This window comes from Talpa occidentalis, unplaced genomic scaffold (genome assembly GCF_014898055.3).
Source record: "Talpa occidentalis isolate TD23 unplaced genomic scaffold, MPIMG_talOcc4v2.1 talOcc4.4, whole genome shotgun sequence".
NCBI classification, from domain to species: Eukaryota; Metazoa; Chordata; class Mammalia; order Eulipotyphla; family Talpidae; genus Talpa; species Talpa occidentalis.
This window is the reverse complement of record NW_023604295.1, coordinates 71,911,449-71,938,683: the sequence shown is the minus strand read 5'-3', so window position 1 is coordinate 71,938,683 and position 27,235 is coordinate 71,911,449. Positions and strand designations below refer to the sequence as shown.

Sequence of the window (27,235 nt, the reverse complement as noted above, 5' to 3'; positions counted from 1 at the left end):
AATTGAATTGAACATTATGGAGCTGAGCTACAAGCTTTTTATCTTCTTCATCCCTTGAAACTGTTCCCTAGGAGAAATATAAGTACCTCTTTTGTGAGCTCTTGCATTTTGAAATCATCTTACAGCAGCTGAGTTTATCCCTTAACAAAGGTTACATATTTTGTTCTTAATAAAGATTTTTTAACATCAAAGAATCAAGTATATTTTAAATTAATATAAATCAAAGAGTCAGTCCCATTATTTATTTATCCAATTTGTATATTTCAATAGTTTCTGGGACATCCATTTTAGGATGCTCAAGTAATTTACCAGTTTATATTTCTAACTCATAAACTTCAAATACAAATTTGTTCCTAATAAAATTAGAAAAGAAATTGACCCACTGTTATGTCTAGAGAACTATGGCCCATAGTTCTCTTCATTTCAGCGTGTGTATGTGTGTATGTGTGTATGTATAATTTTATATATATATATATATATGTGTATATATACATATATATATATATATATGTACTTTTCTTCATTTTCCTAGATAACTCTCTCACAGGACTGTATTTCATTTTGACAGCTATGATATTGTCACTTGTTTACTTCTCATCAGATAATGGACTTTGGTATCTGATTAGCTTTACTCTCCTTGAAAGAAAAATGTTATCCTCAGGCTAACATATCTTACTGATAACTGTCAGTAAAATGACCTCTGGCACCTTCCCAATACTACTTTAACAACTTTCACAAAACATACAGCAAACAAGTCCAGCTGGGTTCAAAAGTGGTGTCTTAATTTGAAAAAAAGGATTCTCAATAACTATCATTTACAAATCTATACAATTTTTATTTTGTAGTAAACTCACCATGGTTTATTAATGAGGCATTACAGAAGTCCCCATATCTAGTGTCACTATCCAAATGATTACTATGATGTCATTTTATCTCCATGCAATTTTTAGAAAAGATGAAATTCTTATAAAAGTAAACACTCTCATAAACCACTTTTATCCTTATTTTACATCAATTTTATCATTGATAAACTTGATAAAATAAGATACATAATTTTGGATTTTCCAATTATTAAGAAAAAAATGAAACAAGAAGCCTCATATCAATGGTATAGGAAGCTGAGTACGCTTACATTTGAACTCCCCCACCTAGTCTGTGCCAATTCATTTTGACTTTATGACGTTCTTGGTGTTTATTTTGGAAATCTCACAAGTATTTTAAAGATTTTTTGGAAAAGTTTAGTATGTTCTAATAATAGAGAAAAATAGATGAAGGCTATTATAACTACTAAGGCTACTATAACTCTAAGATTAGATGATGCCCAGAACCAATATGTGGGCAATGGAGATTAAAGGGAAGGCACAGATATGAGAAAATCTGAGAAAGGAATTCATTATGATGGGTAACTTATTGAAAGTGGGTAATGAAAATAAGAAGAAGTCAAGTTAGCCTATGAGGACTGTTTAGTAAGATTAGGTGACAGGGGAAATGTGAACATTTGATAGTCAAAGTAAGAGTCATATCTACTTAAATTCACAGTAAAATGGGAAGGCACAACAGGAATATTGAAGAATTTGGTAAATTCAGGAACATTGTCAATCATAGAATATATTCAGACTTACATTTTATTTGCTTGCAGGCAGACCTTCTGGGAGATGGTATCTCACAGATCTTACTCTAAAGCATATGCAACCCTTTTCTATATTTTTGCTGAAAACTGGGGAAAAGAGAAACTGGGCATTCAAAATTAAATTTTAAAAATAAATTTTCAAATTAGAGGTTTAAGAAATGTTTAATAAAACTTATATTTACTTAACATTTAGAGGTGGAATTTTCTTCAAAAAGAATTCTAGTTATTTAGAAACTCCAATACAATAGAGACTATAAATTATTGTAAGAAAAGTAATGACATTGAACCATTACTTTCTAGCAAAAACTATATCACTTTTATTTAGTGATATACAGAAAAGCATTGAAACAGTTAAAATTTGTGAAGAAAATTATATTCTGCTGCTTATTCAACATAGTTGCACTGTCTTGAGTCATTGAAATACTTGTCACTGATCTGAAGAAGTATAAGTACAGAGAATCCAAGGGTTTAGAACTTTATAACCATTTGAAAATATGTTTTTTTTTTGGTTTTTTTTTTAAAGATTTATTTATTTATTTATTTATCCATTCATTTTTTATTTAATTATACAAGCACTGGGTACAGTCAGAAGCGTGGGAGGGTGAGAGAATTCACCAGAGCCAGAGCGGGGAGCAGAGCAGGCAGAAGGACTAAAGTACACTGCTGAGGGGAGCAGCGGGCGCAGCAGGAGAGGTCTGCGCGTCTTGTGGGACCCTCCTCCGGTGGCCGGGGAGCAGCCGGGGATCGAACCGGCGCTGCAGAGGCTGTGGGCAGCTTTGCAACCCAGCGCTCAACCGCTGCGCCACTGGGGAGGCCCTGAAAATATGTTTTTAATATACATCAGGATGATATAAGTTTATAATATTTATTTCATATTTCTAGCAATTCAGTTCATTGTATTGCATTGTAATTGCACTGAGACTGAATGGGAACAACAGCAAAAAGGCAGTCCTTCAATACAGAGAAGTTGAGATGTACTCATTAGAGAATGGATAGCAGTTTACATAAACATGGCAGGAACTTTCAAAATTTTGGCAAAGCAGAACAGTGCACATGTTCTAGCATCAGCAAGGAGTCTAGTTGTTGTACAGTATACTCAATGGTTTAAAAATAAAAAAAAAAAATTCTTGCAGATTTCACATTTGGTTTTAACTTAGGAAATTTTTTTTTTTTAAGATTTATTTTATTTTTACAAGAACTGGGGTACAGGCCAAATGCGCAGGAGGGTGAGAGGATTCACCAGAGACAGAGAGGGGAACAGAACAGGCAGACTGATGAAATACACTGCTGAGGGGAGCAGCAGGAGAGACAGGAGAGGTCTGCTTGCCATGTGAGTTGCTCCGAGGCCAGCGGGGATTGAACCTGCACTGCAGAGGCTGCAGACAGCTTCACAGCACTGCGCTCAACCGCCTGAGCCACCAGGGAGGCCCTTAACTTAGGAAATTTGAATGTTACAGTTTAATTACAGAGAACTTTCCTAATATTTAGGCAAGAAAAGTGTATCATTGAAAATGAGACCATCACATAAATAATCAGCTAGTTCTGGGTGTAAGTTTTTGTAGAAATCAACTCTAACTAGTAATCTTACTTTGTTCCCCTCACATTTTCATCACATATCAATATAAAACCAGAAAGAATAACCAATGCCAAACAGTATGTTATAGTATATTCTGGATTATTGCCTTTATGTAGTCAATGGTTTGAAAGAAAACGCATTATCTTTAAACCCCAGTTTCACCCAACACCTCAGAAAATGAGGTTTTGAAAAAATGTCCATCATGTGTTAGAATACAAATTCAAGTTGTCCCGTTACTTATATCAGAAAAATGTGATGTTCTATCCCTCTTCTATTTCTAGACAACTAATTACATTTTTTAAAAAATGAATAAAGAGCTTAGAGATTGTCCTTGGAGGATTTATTCTGGTCTTTTGAGATATTACATTGGGTGGGTTTAAAAAAAAAAAAGGAAAAGGAAATGCTTTAAGGGAACCAGATTCCAAAACACTTATGACATAAATGGAAGTACTATTATGCATAAATATCATTCAAGTGAATAGTTTGGTATAACTCAAAATAGACTTAAAAAAAAAAAAAAAGTTACCTATGGGCCTCCCTGGTGGCGCAGTGGTTGAGCGCTGGGTTGCGAAGCTGCCCACAGCCTCTGCAGTACTGGTTCGATCCCCGGCCACCGGGTGAGGGTCCCACATGGCACGCAGACCTCTCCTGCCTCCCACTGCTCCCCTCAGCAGTGTATCATCAGTCTGCCTGTTCTGGTCTCCGCTCGGGCTCTGGTGAATTCGCTCACCCTCCTGCGCTTCTGACTGTACCCAGTGCTTGTATAAATAAATAATCTTTAAAAAAAAAAAAAGTTACCTAGGATGTATTAGCTGAACTCGAGCTTTCCTTTAACTATTAGTCAAAAATAGCTATCAGGGCCTCCCCTGATGGTGCAGCAGTTGAGCACTGGACTGCAAGGTTGCCCGCAGCCTCTGCAGTGCCTGTTCATTCCCCAGTCGCCAGCAAGGGTCCAACAACAACAACAACAAAAAAAAAAGCTATCAAAGGATATGTAAGTTACAATGAAGCAGATACAGTCTAAAGAACGCATTTCGTGATCACCTAAATTAATTTATTTTTCTTTTGTTCTATTACAACATTCATGTCAGAGAAGTTGCATCAAAAGACACAAATATAGGACTAGAAGTAACCATTGAATTTCCAGGCTACACTACTTTTTACCTCCTAGAGAACTATATGGAAAGCAATCTGATTCTATATCTTTGCCACCCAAATCTCCATCTCAAAACCTATGCTCTGATCTAAAATGACATTGAAAGAGATTTAACACAGATTTTATTTAGTTGCCATGCTTTTGAGAAAGGGATCTGTTTAGGTGACTGTATTCTCTATGCCTAACATCTTTTGGAGGCACATATAGGTACCTTCCAAATCTCCATATGGGAAAACTCATTTGTTGTTAATCTACCACTACATACTGGCACTTAAACAATCATGTTTGTTTCAGGAAATCTGCCAAAAGCCTGTAGTGTAGGAGAAAAATATGGTAGACACTTTGTAATATGACCGCAATACAGTGTAGCTTAAGATTAGTAAATGGAGTGTCAGCAAGCAATGGGATGTTAAACCATCAAACAAACAGATTCTGTGGGGGTGGCTCACACCTTAGCATGGGTACACTACCTTATGCTGTCAATTAAAAGCTGTGATTGAACAACATAGGGTTGAATGGTGCCCTCTGAATAGGAGGGAGTAGTTTCCAGGAAGTCCCTATTAAGCAGACATCAATGCTTCCTGAAAACTTGAAAGGGATATCAGGACCCTAAGAGACTTTCTAGCTTACTCCTCTGAGATATGTTCACTGATTAAGTTTGAGGGTCTTGTATGAAGCTCTTAGGGGTGGCCACACTGGGAGACTGGCAACACAATACTTCTTTTTATGATTATCATCCCCAGGACTCTCAACCCAAAACCTTGCACTTGCACTTATTTCACTTAAAATTTTACAAAAGCCAGAACCCCTGAGGCCTTATTGGCTTCTACTGAAATTTGTCTTTACTGCCAAAAATTTATCTTCTGTAACAGAAGCCTATACCCTCCCACCTATCCCTCTTTCAGAAAATTGTCCAGCTGTGGATCAGACCCCAAATGCCATCCTTCTGATATCCAAGATAAATCTGATTCTGTGGTTAGAATCATTCTGATTCAAATAATTACATGCTTGACTTCTTAATGGGAGCCAGCCACAAATGTGATAATTTCTTCTTCCCACAGCCTCACACAAAGAGGCAATTTGTTCCTTGCCCCCAGCAACAGGTGAATGGCCCAAAACATGAGCAATGTATGCATAGAGAGAAAGGCACGTTTTGTGGATAAAGTGGGTGACAGAGAAATGATCCATGTGCACAATTACTAAATTTGCATTAATCATTTGGGATGGATGCTCACATTGTAAGAGTCTTGGGAAATTTGGCAGAGGGAAGCTGTTGCCTAGAGGATAAAAATAGCTTATTTTTACCATCATAAACCAGAGCACTCAGGGGATTCAAGTCCCTTGCCAACTTTTTGAAAGTCCAGCCCAAGGCACTAGTGAGTCATTTAAAGTTCTCCACTTCTTAATCAAATTCCAAGTTTTTCTTTTCCAATACTTTGGTTTTACTCGCTCTCAAACAGCAGTACCAAATAAGCTAGGCATTTATGTGTTGTTCTGATACTGTAATGAGAAAAATTAAATGGTACCCCACAGGTAAAATATACAGCTATTAGTGTGGCAAAAAAAGATTTTAGGCTTTTTACAAACCATTCATTCTAGTTCATAAATTGGTGAGAAGAAATGGTCACTTACTTGAATGCCATCAAAACCAGTGCTTAAGCCACAGGAGAAAATGAAAGAAAAGCTGTGCAGAAGGTTGTATACAGAAGACGATACAGCTCCAGTTGCAGTACAAGTATAGATAAACATTGAAAGGCTTGGAGGAAAACAAATTAAAACATAATGGATGGTACATTACAAAGCCATTCAGTACTCACACATTCATATGAATGTTCATATGAATGGAAGTTATACGCCTCACTTTGTGTTCTATTAATTATCCACATTCTTGATCTTTATTTACCTGGGAAACTATTCATTCTATGGCCTCAACCTCAGACCTTTCTAGAACAGCTTCTTCTCCATCTTCTTCCCCACAAACACTAAAATCCTCTTCAAACCTCATCATGACCCCCCATATATACCTCTTCAAGATTTCGCTGGCTGCCACCTCATATACCTGCTAAGACTATCTTTATGGACACTGCTATGCATATTTTTTATCCAGCTTCTGTTCCAGAGGCAAGCTCCTGAAAGATATATCTTAAACTATCTTTCTAGGGTTTTTGTTGCCATTGTTACTCAGACTACTCTCATTTGCAAAATGGATATCGACTTAGCTTTGTTGTGTCTGCAGATGACATCTAGGGTAGGCAAGGGATACCCTGTTTACCAACAACATCTCTTAACTCTTCCAACTCCAGTGTACTCTGTGTCACTCCATTTATTTTTTTTTTTCTTCCCTGCAAGTGCAGTAGCCAAGAACAGCCACATGCCCAGGCAAAGGACAGGGAGTAGGGAACTGCCAGGGAATGTTGGAGCAGCAACCATCTGTGGTATGCAGAATGATGATCCCAAGTTGATTTAACTGTCAATTCTGAGGCCCTGGGAGAAGAGAGTCCTTCTGTTATCAATAAATATGCCTATCTAATCAGAAAAGGACTCAGATGAGTGACAGGGTGCAGGCAAAACCAGAACTGATTACCTAACCCTGTCTCCCATGCCGAACTCTAAAATCATGATCTATCTAAGTGCCTATTTTCTTTTATGTTACTAAAATTCAGGGTGCCTTGGGCAGCAATAACTAATATCACATTTGTACCTCCACCATCTGATTTCACAGGCAGAATTTGCATGCACGGTACTTGCATGATGAGTTTCTTTCATGTATAGATTTTGCCACAAACAAGTTCTGTGGCCTTTGGCAAGTCATATAGTTCTCAGACTTTTTATCTATAAAATGAGAAAGTGCCACAATACCACTTTTAACTTTATGACTCCATGGAGGATAAAAAAAGATTTGAAAATTCCCTCCATTAAAACCAAAGAGTATTAACGACATGTGCTCAACAGATTATCTTATTTTACTGGGACAATAAATTTTTGTGACTCTTAAAGCAAAATTAAGCCCTGAGTTGAACTATACACTTGTATCATATCACTTCTCATCCATACATCTCCCAGAAGAAGAAAATGAAGGATACAGTTCAGTAAAAATAAAAAATAAACAGTAAACAGTAGAAAGAAAGCAGGGGTTAAATTATCAAGCATTACTCTACTACTCTAAAACAAACTGCTCTATTTCATAATATTTAAATTTGCTTTTACATTGAAAAAAAATCTACACGGCAGCTATGAAATAGAGTGAATTATTACAACAAAACTTAGTATATGTGTTATTTTATTTTTTTTTTAAAAAGATTTATTTTTATTTATTTATACAAGCACTGGGTACAGTCAGAAGCGCGGGAGGGTGAGAGAATTCACCAGAGCCAGAGCAGGGAGCAGAACAGGCAGAAGGACCGAAGTACACTGCTGAGGGGAGCAGCGGGCGGCAGGAGAGGTCTGCGCACCATGTGGGACCCTCCTCCAGTGGCCGGGGAGCAGCCGGGGATCGAACCGGCGCTGCAGAGGCTGCGGGCAGCTTCGCAACCCAGCGCTCAACTGCTGCGCCACCAGGGAGGCCCTATATGTGTTATTTTAAATGTAAAACAACCAGAATTGTGGTATGTTATCAGTATATTTCTTCTCTATTTCAAACCTACCCTTCTTAATTTATGAAGTTAAGGCTGGACTGCAGGGCATTTTCCCTGTGCCAGTTGGCATAATGTCAGGCTTTGTTGGCAGAGAGGGCTAAAAGGATAAGGCAAGACCTAGAGAGGATGAGGAGCTCTCTTCCAATTCCAGGGGATTCTTGCATTGCAGCTCCCAATAGATGGTTATGCAGCAGCCCAGGGCACTTACATTCTAGCAAGTGCCTTAACCACAGTGAACCTCTCCTTGTAGCCAGCTCATTTCACCACCACTTCATAGCAACTTTCTTTGTCCCTAGCTAATTGCCTTTTTGTGGGCAAACTCCATCTCTTAGTATCCATATTAACCAATGTGCATCACAAACAAGTATGTCATATCATGTTGATCCTTTTTGAACAGAAGTTCACAATTGTCAAATTTAAAATGATATATTGAAAAACACATGAAAGCTGGCAATTCATGTATCATTTTTTAAGTATCAGAAACAAGATTTTCTGCTGCTCAAAGTGAGAAACATTATAGTATTAACAAAGAATAAGCAAATTAAAAGAGTTAAATTCAGGCTGACAATTTTTCTGAAGTGTCTAAGTTCTTTGACTATAATCAGAAGAAAGTCAGTAGAATTATTCTAAGTAAGTAAAATATTAATCATGGTTTTAGGAAGATATCAATCTAAAATTGTACCAGTAGTATAAATACTCGCATAGTCTTACAACGATTGTAAAATTTTACTAACGAGAATTAAATTCTCTTTATTTTTTTTTTTGTTGTTGTTGAGGTAACACTAGATTGCAACATTTATGTGATTCAGAAGTAGATGATCACACTGCAGATGCATATGACTGCACCATACTGACCACCGAAGGAATCCACCACTGTCCTCCACCATAGTCCATTGGGGCCCCTCCATAATTGACTCTCCACCACCTACTCCCATTCTGGTAACCTAACCTCTATAGTCAGATTTCCAGGGTTTGCTATTGGATTGATTTTAATTGACTTTTGTTTTGTTTCTTCATATTCCACATGTAAATGAAATCATGTGATATCTGCCTTTCTCCTTCTGTTTTATTCTACTTAGCATTATCTTCCCCAGTTCCATCCATAAACTCTGCCAATGGCAAGAGTTCATATTAATTTTTATGGCTGATATAAGACATGGCTTATATATAGCATATTTTCTTCACTCATCCACCTGTCCTTGGGCACTTAAATTGTAATATTTTGAGAAAACTCCATACTTTTCCATTAGATCTATACCAGTTTGTATTTTTACCAACAGTGTAAGAGGGTTCGTTTTCTCTGCAACCTTGCCAACACTTGCTGTTTCCTTTCTTTTTGTTATGGGCCATTCTCACAATTGTGAGGTGGTATCTCCTTGTGGTTTTGATTTGCATTTCCCTAATAAGTGATGGATGAGCACTTTTTCCATGTGCCTGTGAGCCATCTATATATCCTTTGGTAACACTTTTGTCCATTTTTTAAACTGGCTTATTTGTTTCCTTTATGTTGAGTTGTATGAGAAACTTTTTTGTGGACATGGGCTGGAAGAAATTAATAATGTGGTTTATAGTTTGCATTAGCTCAAGTTCCCCAGATGCAGACCCTAAGAGGATTCTTTTGCTGGTGATACATTAAGGAAATTATCTCAGAAAATATCATTAAGGAAAGTAGAGTTGAAGTGGGGAAGGACACAGGAAAGGTGAAGAAACTAACCAAGAGTACAATTGCAGATAATGTCCCAGACAGGTACACTCAGCCCAGTGCTGCAGCAGGATTCTGTCCAAACTGAGGCAAGGTATCTGGGTCATCATACTATTTTAAAATAAATCATTGACTAAGGGTCTTCTAAAGAAAAGTCCTTGTCCAGACAGTTCAGGATCTGTGCCTATGTGAGCAGAGAAGCTCTAGTAAACAGGACTGATTTCTGCAGAGGAAGTAGGACACTAGAGCAGGTAGGATTTGGGAGTAGATGTAGTTAAGAATGGATCCAAGGTTATCTGAGCAAGACAACAAGAGTTTGTTAATTAGTGAAAGAAAATTATCCTTCTGTCTTTAGTATATTTCAGTATGAAGTCAGAATTGTAGAATGTTACTAAGATCCAGAATCAAAGCACTTATCAAAAGAATAAGCCATGGTATCAAATGACAATGACCAGAGCTAGATATAGTAATCCCATGGTGCTCACTAAGTCAAGACCCTTCTCTCATGAAATAAACAGCAATGTTCTAAAGAAATAAAGAAAATTATATGAAATTTAGGATACAAATTATGTTTAAGTAAGACTATTGGAAATTGTAGAGATGAAGGGATTTGAGATTATTCACAGTGTTACCTGATATATTTCTTTGAACAGACTGACCCTGAATGTTTAAGTATACTTTCCAATTTGAGTTCTGAAAATTTCTTTTTGGTTTTATACATCCTGGATGTGAATCATACCCATTCCCTGATGATACATAAACACTGAATCCGAAAAAATGGAGGGTAAATTGATGTGCCAGAGAATACAAAAGATGCAGAGAAACATGAGTTTTCAAAGGCTGCAAATGAAATTTGGTAAATGGTAACATTCTATGAAAAATTTGAATTATACCTTTTCATGAAAATATACGGACAAGGAAGATGATGTCATCATAGCTTAATAGACTAGGTAGGGAAGTTCAAAGGTTACAAAGCATCAGAATGTGTATTTGTGCCAATTATGAACTATCATTCATATCTAGAATGTGCATTGACTGAAATAAATTTCAACTTATAGTGCCATTCTAACAGGATAAGATACAAAATAAATACCAGGAATGATATGAGAGTGTTGAAGTGTTTTGTTTCTGTAAGATCTCACCTTTCATGAGGTAAATAACAATCATATATGATTCAAAATTTGGTAAAAAATGAAATATGGAATTCAGATTCCATTCCTTTTCAAAATAATTAAGGATATAATTAAGATTAATCAAATAAGGGCCTCCCTGGTGGCACAGGTGGTTGAGCACAGTGCTGTGAAGCTCTCCCCAGCCTCTGCAGTGCCGGTTCGATCCCTGCCAATCCTGGCTGGCTGTGGAGCAACCCACATGGCAGGGCAGACCTCCCCTGTCTCACCTGCTGCTCCCCTCAGCAGTGTATTTCATCAGTCTGCCTGTTCTGTTCCCCTCTCTGTCTTGGGTGAATCCTCTCACCCTCCCACACATCTGGCCTGTACCCCAGTTCTTGTATAAATAAAATAAATCTTTAAAAAATTAATCAAATAAGCCAAAATAACCAGAAAATTTCATTCTCAAGTTCACAAATCTAAAATTAAAGAAATCTCAATATCCTAGGAAACAAGGAGGGAATAAGAATAAAAAAGAAGAGAACAGGGCCTCCCCTGGTGGTGCAGCAATTGAGTGCTGGGCTGCGAAGCCGCCCGCAGTCTCTGCAGCACCAGTTCGATCCCAGGCAGCCTGTGAGGGTCCCACATGACGCGCAGACCTCCCCTGCCACCTGCTGCTCCCCTCAGCAGTGTACTTTGGTCCTTCTGCCTGTTCTGCTTCCCACTCTGGCTCTGGTGAAATCTCTCACCCTCCCGTGCTTCTGACTGTACCCAGTGCTTGTATAAATAAATAAATAAAATCTTAAAAAAAAAAAAAGAAGAGACCAGCAAACAAAAACTTTATTTACATGAAAATCCAGTATCTACTTATTCTCTGTCTCTTCCCCACCCACACACATCTCCATATCTTCCTCCCTCTTTTCTCTCCTCTTCCTTTTCCTAATGAGGAATGAATTACATATAGTAAAGTATGCTAACTATACTAGTCTTTAGCATAGAGTTCAATGATTTACTTTACATACACTCACACACACACACACACACACACACACAAACATTATTTCCAGCACCTAAACTCCCAATTAAATGCCCCAAGTAGCAATCACACAATCATATCACCATATACAAATATTCTCTACTTTTCAACTACTTGTCAGGAGATTCATTCAGGCAGAGAGATAGAGTGATCTGGTTTTATTATAACTCATGTATTTGAGGTCATCCATGTTGTTGCATTATCAGAAGGTTTTTTTGTATTGTTATATTACACTGTGTGAATAAATTACTTTTTAATTGCTCTTTCTACATAATAAGGAAATTATAGATTGTCTCTGCACAGCTATGATGAATACTGCTGTAGAATACATTTATAGAGTTAAATGGTTGACATAAAACACATTTCTGTTTGGCATATGCCCAGGAGTGGAACTGATAAATAAGAGGGTACAGAGGGCACAATGTTGGCTTTGTAATACAAGCAAGTTTCTGACGGGGCTGTTCTGATCTATATTTCCACCTGCACTGTATGAACATTTCAAATGTTCCATATTCTTTCTAGCATTCTGGTGCATTCAAGTGGTAGAGTTTGAGTGTGTATCCATGATGACTAATGATATTAATTACAGTTTAATGACACTAGCTACAGGATACTCCGTACCTCCTTACCTGGAGTCGCTGCTTACGACTTCTGCTTTTTTTTTAAGATTTATTTATTTATGCATACAAGAACTGGGGTAAAGGCCAGAGGTGACGGGTGGGGGGGGGTTAAGAGGATTCACCAGGGACAGAGTGGGGAACAGAACAGGCAGATAAACTAAAATACACTGCTGAGGGGAGCAGCAGGGCAGGGCAGGAGAGGTCTGCTGTGCCATGTGGGTTGCTCCCTGGCAGGCGAGGGATCAAACTCATGCTGCAGCGGCTGCAGACAGCCCCATAGGGCTGTGCTCAACCCCTTGCACCAGCAGGGAAGCCCAACTTTCACTTTTTTCAAAGTTTGGTAATTCATCTTTCTTGCTGATTTAAAGTAAATATTAATATATTCTAAGTATAGGCCCTTTTGTAGCTATATTTTTATAAATCTGCCATTTTAGAGGTACCTATAACACTGTTTTCATATTTTCTTTGGAAAAAGATCTTAATTTTGATAAAGTCTAATTTTCTGCTATGGATAGAAGATTTATTGTCCATCTTAAGGAAGCATTGCCTATCAAAATGTCATAAAGATACACTGCTATAATTTCTATAGGTTGTGCAGTTCCTCTTGCACACTTAGATCTATAATCCATCTAGGGTTGATTTCTAAATATGTTATGTCATGACTTAGGTTTTGCATATGGACATTTAATTGATGAAGAATCATGTAAAAACATTTTTTCTCCCCTGATTTTACTGGCAACTTTATCACATTTGTAGGTTTTTTTTCACAGTCCAATCTGTTCCATTGATTTATTTGTTTATTTTACATGAGACCATACTGGCTTAATTACTCAGTTTTATAATAAGTCTTGACATTCCGTGATTTAAGTACTCAAATTTTTCTTCAATACTGTATTAGTTAATCTAGATTCTTTGCATTTAAACATTCAATTTAGAATAAACTTGTCAACAACCACAAAAATTTATGCTGAGATTTTAATTAGGATTACATTAAATATATAGAAAATTCTGAAGCTAGACACCTTAACGATATTTATTCTTCTGTTTCATGAATATGGTGTAGCTCTCCATTTGTTTAGTTCTTAAATTACTACTAGTGATATTTTATAGATTTTGGTATATAGGTTGTACAAAATTTTATTAGATTTACCCTTAGATGTTTTATGGTTTTTGCTACTACTGAAGATTGTATGCATTTTTAAGTGCTATTTTAAAATTCATATTTAAATATAGTTGATTAATGAATATTAACTTTGTATCTTCTAACACTACTCTAATTTACTTTTCCTCTTTTTTCTCATTATCCCTTTCTCTTTATTAATAAAGGACCCTTACATTAAAAAAATTATTTTGAACATTTTTATAGAACTCTTCAACAATTATGAGTTGATAATCAAGAATAAACTATTTAGAATTCTTTAACTGTTAAAATAAGACATAATAAGTATTGTTTGAAATGTGAATTCTTTCTATAAAAACATGAGAGTAAATGAGACATCATTTACTAAAATATAATGTCTAAAAATATAATGTCTAAAAATAATGTCTTTGGTATATAGAGAAGGGAGGTAAGAATGAAATTTTAAGTGAAGATATTTTAAAAAATCAGTATCTAAAGTGATGCCAATAAGAGGACTGAAGTAATATGGGGATGATTTATATAATGATAAAATTCAATCAATTTCCTGTCTCTCTTTGTATGCAAACCACATTTTCTAGTGTGAACTACATATGTAAATTTAGTACATGAGTTGACTCTTTAATTTCATAAATATGTTATTAGCTAATTATGAAGCACCAAATATTAAAAAAAATGGTTATTTCTATACCACCCAAGACCGGAAGGAGTATGAAGACAGCAAAAGCTCTCCCACGTCTACTCCTTTGTGTGACCAGATGGTCTGGTGCTAGACTGTCATTGCAGAAATTGTCCATGCAGCTCCAGGATCCATTCTGTGTGATTGATGTGCTAAGCATGCCCACAAGTTTCATAACATGAAAGATGAGGACACTATGCATCTTCAATAGCCTGAAGACCTTGAACAATAGTTTAGGAAAAAGTGTGCAAAATGTGGATTTCCTCTCTTGTGCAAATCCCAGCTGTAGAATAGCCCCCTGAACTTTACTGTGGTTGGAGCCATAGTCACGATGCACTAGGGTTTTGGGAAAACAAATACATATACTGAGAAACAAGAGCCTCCTAAGAATTTAATAATCCCCAAATAGACTAAAATGGGCAAGTTCAACTCTGTTGCTGTAACTGCCATTTGACAAAAAGGAGGAGACTGAGGCCAGGAAAGTTGCTTTCTCTTAAGCTCAGAAAGCCAAAGTGATTGAAAAACAGCTGGAGGGCAAGGGTATGAGCAAGAGGCACTGTTAGAGTTGACTGAACAGGAAGCAGAGAAAGCAAAAATGAAGGGGACCTTGACTGACAACCAGTTTAAACGATGAGATCTTTCTTTGACTTTAAATAGAGGCAAACATTTAGATCAAGAGGAACAAATTTGTTTTTTATTTATTTCTTTTGTTTTTGGTTTTTTAGTCTATGTGGACTGGTTCTTATCTTTATGCCCTACCAGAAGCTTTACATTGCTTCCATTGATTCTCCTACATTCAATGAGATCTTTGAATTCATCTGACCTGCTTTCTAGAGATGGATTTTTCCAAATCTTTCTGTACATATAGGTCATCTGCACTATTTTTTGTCCATCTGATATAAACTTCATCTGTGTAGAACTATGAATAGATCAGTGCTTGAATGTCTCTAGTTTTAAAGTAGCAGTTCTTATTTATTTTTCAAAATTAATACAATGTTTAAAGAATTTTGAAAAAAAAATTATAGCTGGTGATTTTTTCCTTATGGCTTTTCTATCCTCCATTTTCCCCCATGCCCTACACTCTACTATAAAACATGTTGGAGAAGTACATATAGAGCCCAGTGACCTTTAATGTACTGGCACCACAGATAAAAGCCCTATGATAATTTTTGTAGGATAGCTTTATTTATGGTACTGAAATGAATATGGGACTAGATTACAAAACTGGATTTCTCTTCTCTTTTATACTATTCCCTTTCAAATCCTCGTACTGTGTGCTGAAAAAATGTAAATTTGCATTCAATATAAAATAAATTTTGTGCAATGAGTTGTACCACTAGAGTTCCAGGAAATACTAAAAGCATCTATAAACCTCATACAGAATTTTAAATTCTTAAAGTTTCATGTTTTTAAGGCATTGTTGTGATGCTTAGAATGAAAAACTTGAATAATTAAAATACCTATATGCATATGTATTGCTCAAGAGGAATAATGTGACATATTCACCTATTTTAACACTTCTGTTTAATCATTTGAAAATCTAAAAAACTACTAAATACACAACACAATATTCAAATGCCTGCACTTTACTAAATAATGGAACAAAAGTAGTTCATTCAGATAAAAAGTTCTTTATCCAAAACAACAAAATTTTAGAATAATGATGAACATGCTCGCAATGAATTGGTGATCTATTGATTATTAAAATGGTGATGATAATAAAAACATTTAAAATCTGAAAGGTATATATGACAAGCATTTTACATGTTGTGTTATTTATTTTACCTAAAAACCTTATAGGCTCACTGTGATTATTTCTTCTGTTATGAAAGAGATAATAGACACAAAATGTTAAGATGTTCAAAGTCACATAGTCAAAAATTTTAGAACCAAGATTTGAGTGGAGAAGGACTTCATGCCTATGCTACTGACTACAGACTATATTAAAGATACACACATACACACATACATAATACTATATTACCACTAACTTTTTTGCTACCTTGTATCTCTTACTTTGGCTATAAAGAAACAGCAGTAGTAGTCAAAGATATCTCCTGTTTTATAATTATTCATAGGAAAGTGGGTCAAAAAAAGATCACTTATGTGCATGTGTACATGCACTTTGTGTGTGTGCATGTGTGCATGCATGTGTGTGCACGTGTGTGCACAAGTGAGCACACACGTGCACAAGTGAGCACACACAGTGTTATAACAATAACCTGAACTTTATCTGCTGGGTTTATAAAATCAAAATTTGAACTCTGCATACAGATTTAAGAGTCTGTCCTTCACCTTTTCTACTCTGGGGGGATAAAGCATTTTTTCTTTTTCACTTACAGGGTGAGAGGTGGCCTTTTTTAGTAATCTCCAAGAGCGCTTATGAATGAATTCAAACCTAGTAAAAGTCTTTCATTTGAAAGAACAGAGGTGCTTATGTTACGGGCCCTCTGTTAAAGAATCAGAGGCTGTGAAGGTACTGCCCTGTCTCTACAAGTTATTTATTCTCAGGAGGAGAACATCAAAACTGCTCCAATTCTTTCCAGAAAAAGTGCCTATTTTATGTGCTTTATTTTGAGACCCAATCTGGCAAAATAACTTTAATCCTCTGAATCATTCGTAAAAACTTTAAAGATTTAAATTCTAAAATCTTCTCTTTGGAAAAACATAAGGATGGTGTAGCAGGTTGGTGACTCGTCAAAGGAAACTCTAATTAAGGGAATCAAAGGACAAAGGAAAAATACTACATGATTCAAACGTCATTGACCTACAAATACTTAGTATTTGTTCTTTAACCTTTCCATCAGTTTACAATTTTCACTGAAAAATGAAAGTAACTAGAGAATTGAAATAAGATGTTTAAGTCAATTGAAATTCATGTTTAGGAAAATTTCCCAAACTATAAGGAAACTACTTTTCAGGATAAGTTTATTTTATTTGCCTTCTGAAGGACACAAATATATCTACATGTCTAGTTTAAACATGAAAAACATGAATTTTCTGTTTTTTTGCTAATGCAACAAAAGAAAGTACTTTCTATTTTCAATATTAGATGTTTCCTTATGTCAAGTGTTTTCAGCAGTAAATCTGCACTCCTTTCAAAACTGAAAAGCACACCATCTCTTGGGTATTCATGAAAATTGCATAAATGATTACAGTCTTAGCTATAACAACCCCAAATAGACTCAAAATAAACTTGGTAATTCCTCTGCTGGGAGATCTCATCCCACTGAACAGAGGAAAATTCAAAATCTTTATTGAGACTTTTCCAACTTTTTCAATCAGCCCATGAAGTGAAATGATTCCACGAGTTTTGACTAAACAAACACTTCCAAGCAAATCAGAGTATAAAAGGATCATTTTTAATCCTAAGACATTTTCAGGTCATGTAAAATTTGTTTGTCAAATATAATTGTTCTCTGTCCCTTTTTAAACATAACGATGTTTGGCTTTGAAATGTATTTGACTATAGTAAAATTGACAGTACACAGCAATTTATATGTAGATTCTAAAATGGTGAGTACAAAGACTTAGAACCTCAAAGAGAGACTGCAAAAATATAATTATAAACTGGAACAAAAAGGATCCTTTTTTTTGCAATCTACCTAGAAATATGATGAGTACGAATACAACATAGAGGATTGTAAATATTCCAATGAACACTCCTGGGAATTTGCTAATATTGCTAAGCCTCCTTTCCCCACTGAAGAAGAAATAATTGCTCTTCAGGCATAAATTATTTACAGAAAAATAATGACTCTTATTTTGCATGCTGATTAAAATCTTCAGGTGCACTTACATGTGTGTTAAAAAGTTTGACTTCTATAATTCATCATATATATCATATACATATAATTTAGAACTCAAAATTCTTTGTGAATGGTTATCACCATTATCTTTATATGAGGACGCAAAAAGTCCTAATAATATCATCCAATGTAACATAATTAGCAATGGTAGACATATAGGCAAAGTTAATTCCTTATAGTTGAAGCCCTATGAACTTTCTAATACACCAGGGAAGGGAAACAGGTCTTAGAATTATTATTTTAAAAGATACCATTGGCACCCCAGTGGTGAATATTGAAATGCAATAGTAAGGGTTTCCCATTGCTCAAATGTCCCAGTGAGTGGTCACCTCTTTGTCTACAGCCTTACCAATCAAGCCTCCAACATGAAGGAAGTGACTAGTCAGAAAGATAAATGAGATAAATCAGTTCTTAAAACAAACCACCAACCAAAAGTGCGTAAGTGACTACTTTCAGAGGTTAATTATCTCTCCTAGGGAAAGAGTAGGATCCCAGAAGGAATTTGGACACCCCAATATATCATGGATTAAGGTCACACCTTTGAAATTGCAGTGATATTCTCCACCCAAGATAAGAATAGTAGAGGAAATAAAAATAGAAACTGGATTTACCATTTTTTTAAATAAAAGGATTTACTCTGCAAGCATCTTACTTAATCATTTTCCACTGAAGAATGTAAAGCTCCTAAGTACAACAATAAGAATCATCTTCAAAGAATATCAAAGACACTGTGGTTCCAAGGCATATCATAAATCTCATACTATTCTTCATCTTCACTATCAGAAGTTGCATTCTCATCTATTAGTCAGCAAGAAGACATTTATCATTTAGCCATTGTTCACTTTAGAACACTTACAAATATTTTTCCCATATGGCCAAAAATAATGAGTTCTAAAAGTTCTTAAAAAAAAAAACACACACACACACATAAATAACAACATTGGTACAGCAACATATTTGAAAAGATTCCAACAGTTTGACAGTTCATAAAGTTGTGTGAAATGACTCTGGTAATGGGCAAACTAAGGTAAGCCCACTATAGCTCACAGCTCCCAATGATAATAATTAAAATTCTGGACAGAATATTAGGAAAAACAAGTGAAGACTAAAAACTAAACATAACAGATTGAGGAGAGCTGTGAAAACCTGAAGAAAGTCCAGCAAGGTCTGAGTTAATAGTTATTTTTGTTAGCTTGCTTGCTTGCCTGCTTGCTTGCTTGCTTGCTCTTTTATTTCTTGTGTTTGATCTGAGAGCAAGCTGAGTTCCATAACTGCATGGAAGGCACAGAGAAAAATATTCTAGAGAAATATTATTTTAAGGCAATAAGACAGGTAAAAAGGAACTCTTCAAATGAATGATACAGGAGAAATCCCAGGTGGGTTTGTTGTTTTTGTAGCTGATTTTGTTTTTTTGTTTTTTTTGTTTTTCTTTGCTGGAACGCCACTAAAGTCAGTCAGTGATACCTGGTTTCTCTGGATAGAGCTCCAGAGAAACCTAAATCCTTAAGAGAAAGGGCTTACCTGCATATTGCTGGAAGGTATGTGAATTGGTAAAACCACTTAGGAAAGCCGTGTAAAATGGTAAAACCACTCTGGAAAGCTCACACCCTTGAGTAATGATCCCAGCCAGAGAAATAAAAACTTAAGTTCATGTAAAACCGCCTCCCCTGGTGGTGCAGGCGGTTGAGCGCAGCACTGTGAAGCTGTCTGCAGCCTCTGTAGCACTGGTTCGATCCCGGCTGGCTGACGAGGGTCCTACATGTTGTGACAGACCTCTCCTGTCTTGCCCGCTGCTCCCTTCAGCAGTGTATTTCGTCAGTCAGCCCGTTCTGTTCCCCACTCTGTCTCTGGTGAATCCTCTCACCCTCCCATGCATCTGGCCTGTACCCTGGTTCTTGTATAAATAAATAAATACATCTTTAAAAAAAATCATCTATGGCAATATTCATAATATTATTTATAATAACCCCAGATTGGAGGTGTCTTAGATACCCTTCAAAAGATGACTAACTTGTATATCCTTATCAAGAATGCTACTCAGTAATTAATAATAATAATAATAAATGATAAATATAAGAAACTAGATGGAATTTAAGGGAATTAGCCTAGGTGATAAAGAAAATCTCAAAAGAGTCACATACTCTAAGATCCCATTTATGAAATATTCTTCAAATGACAATCTATAGAATGAAGAACAGATTATTGTTGATAGAGATTAGAAAACAGGCCAGTACAAGGACTGAAGGAGATGACTATGATTATAAAAGCATAGATAACAAATCCTTATGATAAATTTGCTCTGTATCTCTTTTTTTTAAGATTTTATTTTTATTTATGCATACAAGAGCTGGGGTACAGGCCAGAGATGCAGTGGGTGAGAGGACTCACCAGAAACAGAGTGGGGAACAGAACAGGCAGACTGATGAAATACACATATGTGATAAAATTGTATAGAATCAAGTGTACACACACCCAAACACACATTCACACACACAGATTGGTGCATTAAAACTAGTGAAGGGCCTCCCTGGTGACATAAGGGGTTAAGACTCAACCTATGGGGCCTCCGCTGGTGGCGCAGTGGTTGAGCACTGGGCTGCAAAGCTGCCCGCAGCCTCTGCTGTGCCAGTTCGATCCCCAGCCACTGACAAGGGTTCCACATGGCGCACAGACCTCTCCTGCCACGCCTGCTGCTCTCCTCAGCAGTGCATTTTGTCGGTCTCCCTATTCTGTTCCCCTCTCTCTCTTATCCTCCCATGCTTCTGACTGTACACAGTTCTTGAATGAATAAATAAATAAATCTTAAAAAAAAAAAAAGACAACCTATGAAGCTATCCGCAACCTCTGAAGTATGAGTTCAATTCCTGGCCTGCTAGGGAGCAGCCCACATGGCACAGCAGACCTCTCCTGACTCACCCACTGCTATCCTCAGCAGTGTTTTCCGTCAGCCTGTCCTGCTCCCCCCTTTCTGTCCCTGGTGAATTCTCTCTGACCCTCCCGCACATCTGACCTGTAACCAAGTTCTTGTATAAATAAATAAAATATTTTTTAAAAATAAAGTTTAAAAAAAATAAATAAAACTACTGAAATCTGAATAAGGTCAGTAGAGTTCAAAAATTTCCAAGTTTTGATATTATACTTTATTTACACAGTATGCTAGAACTGGAAAAAATTGGGTGAAAGATACGTCTGATATTTCTACATTATTTCTTATAGGTATACTTGTAATTGTTATTTCCTAGTATATGTAAATAATATATATATGTCTTATACTTACTTCTGTATTTCTTATACTTGTACCCAACATACAATTATCTTAATATAAAAGAAAAAAAACACTCAGGGAAATCCTGTCTAGGTATATAGTTAAAAGTTTCCCTTTCAGCATCTCCTTTATTGTATAGCATACATTTAGAAAATGTGTTAACATTTTTTTTGTCATTTCTAAGGATTTTCTAATTTCCCTTGCTATTTCTTTTCCTTTTTTTTTTTGTGATACTCTTTATTTGTTATACCTTTCTTTTTTTTTAAATAATAAATTTATTTTTATATTCCCATACAATTGCAACCCCCCATTCTGACCCCAATCCCTCCCCTCCCATCCCCCCACCCCCCAAAAAGTGTCTCTGGTCATAGTTTTTTGTTGATTTTGATTTTCACTTTCTTATAGTTATTCATTTTCCTGGACCCTTATTTAAGTTTTCTAGATTCCTGCTATGAGTGAGACCATCCGGTATTTTTCTTTTTCTTTTTGGCTTATTTCGCTGAGCATGATCCCTTCCAGTGCCATCCATGTTGCTGCAAATTGCATGTGTTTATCTTTTTTGAATGCTGAGTAATATTCCATGGTATATATGTGCCACATCTTCTTGATCCAGTCATCTATTTTTGGGCATTTGGGCTGTTTCCAAAGCTTAGCTATTGTAAACAGTGCTGCTATAAACATAGGGGTGCAGGTGTTCTTTGGAATTGATGTTTCTGTGTCCTTTGGGTAAATACCTAGGAGTGGAATTGCTGGATCATATGGAAGCTCCATGTTTAGTAGGTCCAGAAATCTCCACACAGCTCTCCATAGTGGTTGGACCAGTTTGCACTCCCACCAACAGTGCAGAAGAGTTCCTTTTTCTCCACAACCTCGCCAACATTTGTTGTTGCTAGTTTTTTTAATATGTGCCATTCTCACTGGTGTAAGATGGTATCTCATGGTAGTTTTGATTTGCATTTCCCTGATGACAAGTGATGTTGAACATTTTTTCATATGCCTGTTGGCCATTTGCATCTCATCTTCAGAGAAGTTTCTTTTTAGCTCTTATGCCCATTTTTTGACTGGATTATTTTCTTTGTTGTTGTTGAGTCTCATCAGCTCTTTGCAGATTTTTGTGATCAGTCCTTTATCATTAGCGTTGGGTGCAAAAATGTTCTCCCAGTTGGTGGGGTTTCTCTTTGCTTTTGTTATTGTCTCTTTTGCTGTGCAGAAGCTCTTTAATTTGATGTAGTCCCAGCTGTTTATCTTTGCCTTCACTATCACTGCTTTGGGTGATGTGTCTGTAAAGATGTCTTTGATGTGCAAATCACGTAGTGTTTTGCCTATATTTCCTTCTATATATTTTATGGTTTCAGGTCTTATGTCTAGTTCTTTAATACATTTTGAGTTGATTTTTGTGTATGGTGTGAGGTAGTGGATAAGCTTCATTCTTTTGCATGTAGCAACCCAGTTTTCCCAGCACCATTTATTGAACAAACTTTCTTTGCTCCAATGCATAGTCTTTGCTCCTTTGTCAAAGTTTAGTTGACCATAAATCTGTGGGTTTATTTCTGGATTTTCTATTCGATTCCATTGGTCTGTATGTCTGTTCTTGTTCCAATACCATGCAGTTTTGATGATTATGATTTTGTAGTATAGTTTGAAGTCTGGGAGTGTGATGCCTCCATTCCCTTCTTTTTTTTTTTTCAGGAGAGCTTTGGCAATTCGGGGTTTTTTGTGATTCCATATGAATTTCATCAATAATTGTTCTATTTCTTTGAAGAATGACATTGAAATTTAGATTGGAATAGCATTGAACCTGTATATAGCTTTTGGTAGAATGGCCATTTTAATAATGTTTATTCTTCCAATCCATGAGCAGGGGATGTCTTTCCATTTCTTTGTGTCTTCTTCTATTTAACAGTGTTTTATAGTTTTCTTTGTATAGGTCCTTTACCTCTTTTGTTAGATTTATTTCCAAATATTTGATTTTTTTTTGTTTCAATAATAAAAGGGATGGTTTTATTGATTTCTTCTTCTTCAGATTTATTGTTTGTGTATAGGAAGGCTACTGACTTGTGTGTTGATTTTGTATCCTGCCACTTTACTGAACTGATTGATGAGTTGAATTAGTTTTTCTGTGGAGTTTTTGGGGTTCTCTATGTATATTATCATATCATCTGCAAATAGTGATAGTTTGACTTCTTCTTTTCCTATTTGGATTCCTTGGATGCCTTTCTCTTGTCATATTGCTCTGGCTAGGACTTCCAGTATTATATTGAAAAGCAGTGGTGAGAGTGGACATCCTTGTCTTGTTCCAGATCTTAATGGAATTGCTTTCAGCTTTTCACCATTGAGAATGATACTGGCTGTTGGCTTGTCATAGATGGCCTTTATGATGTTGAGGTATGTTCCTTGTATCCCAAGAATTTCAAGGGCTTTTATCATGAATGGGTGTTGTACTTTGTCGAAAGCTTTCTCAGCATCTATTGATATTATCATATGGTTTTTATATTTCTATTTGTTGATGTGTTGGATAACGATTGATTTTCGGATGTTAAACCATCCTTGTGTCCCTGGAATGAATCCTACTGGGTCGTGGTGAATTATCTTATGGATACATTGTTGGATTCTGATAGCTAAAATTTTATTGAGCATTTTTGCATCAGTGTTCATTAGGGAGATTGGCCTGTAGTTTTCCTTTTTTGTGTTGTCCTTATTCGGTTTTGGTATTAGTGTAATGTTGGCTTCATAGAACGTGTTTGGTATTGTCCCTTCCTTCTCAATTTTTTGGAAGAGTTTGTGAAGGATAGGCACTAATTCATCTCTGAATGTTTGGTAGAATTCATTTGTAAATCCATCAGGTCCTGGGCTTTTGTTTTTGGGGAGGTTTTTGATTACCATTTCAATTTCACTGCTTGTAATTGGTCTCTTTAGGTGTTCTATTTCTTCTTTATCTAGCTTTGGGTGATTGGAGAGTTGTAGGAATTTGTCCATCTCCTCTAGATTGTTAAACTTGTTTCCATATAACTGTTCATAGTAGTTACTGATTATTCTTTTGATTTCTGCTGTGTCTGTTGTGATTTCTCCTCTTTCATTTGTGATCCTGTTTATTTGTGCTTTCTCCCTTTTTTCCTTTGTGAGCCTGGCTAGGGGTTTATCTATTTTATTGATTTTTTCAAAGAACCAGCTCTTGGTTTCATTGATCTTTTGTATTGTTTTTATAGTTTCAATTTCATTTATTTCTGCTTTGGTTTTTATTATTTCTTTTCTTCTACTGGTTTTGGGTTTTTTTTGTTTTTCTTTTTCTAGATCTTGGAGCTTCGAGATTAGGTTGTTTCGTTGAGTTCTTTCTTGTTTCTTGATGTGAGCTTCTATTGCTATCTATTTTCCTCTTATTACTGCTTTTGCTGCACCCCATACATTTAGGATATTGGTGTCCTCCTTGTCATTCAATTCAAAGAATTTTTTAATTTCTTCTTTGATCTCCTCATTAGTCCAGTGGTCTTCCAGTAGTGTGGTTTTTAATCTCCATGAGGTAAGAAAGTTCCTTGCCTTCTTTTTATGGTTTATTTCTAGTTTGATGCCTTCATGGTCAGAAAAGATGGTTGATATGATTTCAATCTGGTTGTATCTGTTGATGTTTGTCTTGTGCCCCAGTATGTGATCGATCCTGGAGAATGATCCGTGTGCGCTTGAGAAAAATATGTACTCCGTTTTTTGGGGGTTTAGTGTTCTATAGATGTCTGTTAAGCCCAAATGCTCTAGGTCCTTATTTAGACCTTTGGTTTCTTTACTTATTTTTTGTCTTGTTGATCTAGCCATTGTTGATAGTGGTGTGTTGAAGTCTCCCACTACGTACGTGTTTTCTCTGATGTCTGTTTTCAGAGAGGACAACAGTTGTCTGATATATTTTGGTGCTCCTTCATTTGGTGAGTATATGTTAATGAGTGTTATTTCTTCTTGAAGTATTGTCCCCTTGATCATAATGTAATGACCATTGGGGTCTCTTTTTATTTTTTTGAGTTTGAAATCTGTTTTATCTGATATAAGTATAGCTGTTCCTGCTTTCTTTTTTGGTCCATTTGCTTGTAGGATTGTTTTCCATCCTTTAACTTTGAGTCTATTTTTATCTTTTGTAGCTAAATGTGTTTCCTGGAGACAGCAAAAGGTTGGGTTTTGTTTCTTAATCCAGGCTGCAACTCTAAGTCTTTTTTTGAAGAGTTTAGTCCATTTACATTTAGAGTTAGTATTGATATGTTAGCATCTGTATTTGCCATTGTGTTGTCTTTCCTTTGATTTTATTTGTTTATTCTTTTAATAACTTTTTTTTTTTTTGGTCTTCTTTCATTGTTATTCGTCCCTCTGAGGTTCTGGCTTTAGGACTCCTTGTAGTATTTTTTTGGAGTGGGGGTTTATTTGTAATGAAATTCCAGAGTTTCTGTTTGTCTGGGAAGGTCCTTATTCTTTCTTCATAGAGGAAGGATAGCTTTGCGGGATAGTGTATTCTTGGTTGGCATCTGTTTTCTTGGAGTCTGTTGACTATGTCCTTCCATTCTCTCTTTGCCTGTAGTGTTTCTTTGGAGAAGTCTAATGTCAGCCTGATTGGCTTTCCTTTGAATGTTATCTGTTTCTTCCCTCTTATCAGCTTCATTATTTTTTCCTTGTCCTGGATTCTTGGGAGCTTTACTATTATGTGTCTTGCTGTATTTTTCCTTTCATCGTGGAAGTTTGGTGTTCTTCTTGCTTCTTGTATATCAATTTTCAGCTCCTTCTTCACATTTGGGAAGTTCTCTCCAATTATCTCTTTGAATATTTTCTCTGTTCCTACAACTCTCTCCTCTCCTTCTGGTATTCCTATAACTCTTATATTTCCTTTCCTCATGGAGTCAGATAGTTCCCGAAGTCTTTCTTCATTCTTTTTCCTTCATACTTCTCTTTCCTTTTCTGTTTTGGTTCTTTTTATTTCTGTGTCTTCAAGAGAACTTATTCGTTCTTCCATTTCATCTATTCTGCTTTCATTGCTTTTCCCAGAATTCTTTAGTTCTTCCATTAATTCTTTGATCTCCTGCATTTCTTTTACTTCCCTCTTTAGGGACTCAATTTCATTCTTCTGATCGTTGATTATTTTTCCCTTATCATTGTTTTCCTTTATGACTTCTGTCAGTTTTTTAATCATGGCAATTTTAAATTCTCTTTCTGGAACGTTCAGAAGTTCTTCCAAGATACTGTCGTTGCAATCTGGGGGCTGCTTTTCTTTTTGTGGTGTGCTTTTTCACTGAGGAGTTGCTAGGTTGTGTGTGGTTCTTCTACTCCCTACTGTCTGTTTTCTAATTTGCCGTATGCGTTGGGACACTGTGTTGCTTGAACTGGCCGGCATCTTGGGTGAGCTTCTCTGCTCCCCTCTGGCTCCTCCAGGAGCCATCTGTCAGTTTCAAGCAGTCTTTACTGAAGAAAGGTCCCTGTTCTAAAATGCCGATGTGGGGACACACTCCCCTGTGTGCCTGGTCTGCCCCGGCGGTGGGTTCCTGCTCCCCCTCTGGGCTTGGACTGCAGGCCAGAGGGGCTCTGGCGTGGGCGAACTCCCCCACTCACCTCTGGCTCCTGAGGGAGCTTTCTGCAGGCAGTCTTTACTGAAGAAATGTCCCTGTTCTAAAATGTCCCTGTTCTAGTCCTCTTTTTTACCTGTTTTACAGCACACTCTTCTGCGCACCTGGTCTGCCCCGGCTGTGGGTGCTCGCTCCCCCTGTGGGCTCAGCTACTAGTCGGAAGGGGCCCGGTGTGAGCTAACTTCCCAGCTGGCCACTGGCTCCTCCAGGAGCCTCTGCTGGTTTCACGTCGCCAGGTGGCGCCAGAGATCTCTCCTAGAGCCCTTGGGGAGCTTTTTTTTTTTTTTTTCAC

The 27,235-nt window shown here is 36.5% G+C and overlaps 1 pseudogene; it reads left to right on the top strand.

The window, feature by feature from the left end:
* Positions 1 to 10,476: 10,476 nt before the first annotated feature.
* LOC119258155 (STING ER exit protein-like) lies at positions 10,477 to 14,915 on the top strand (annotated as a pseudogene).
* The last annotated feature ends 12,320 nt before the right edge of the window (positions 14,916 to 27,235 follow it).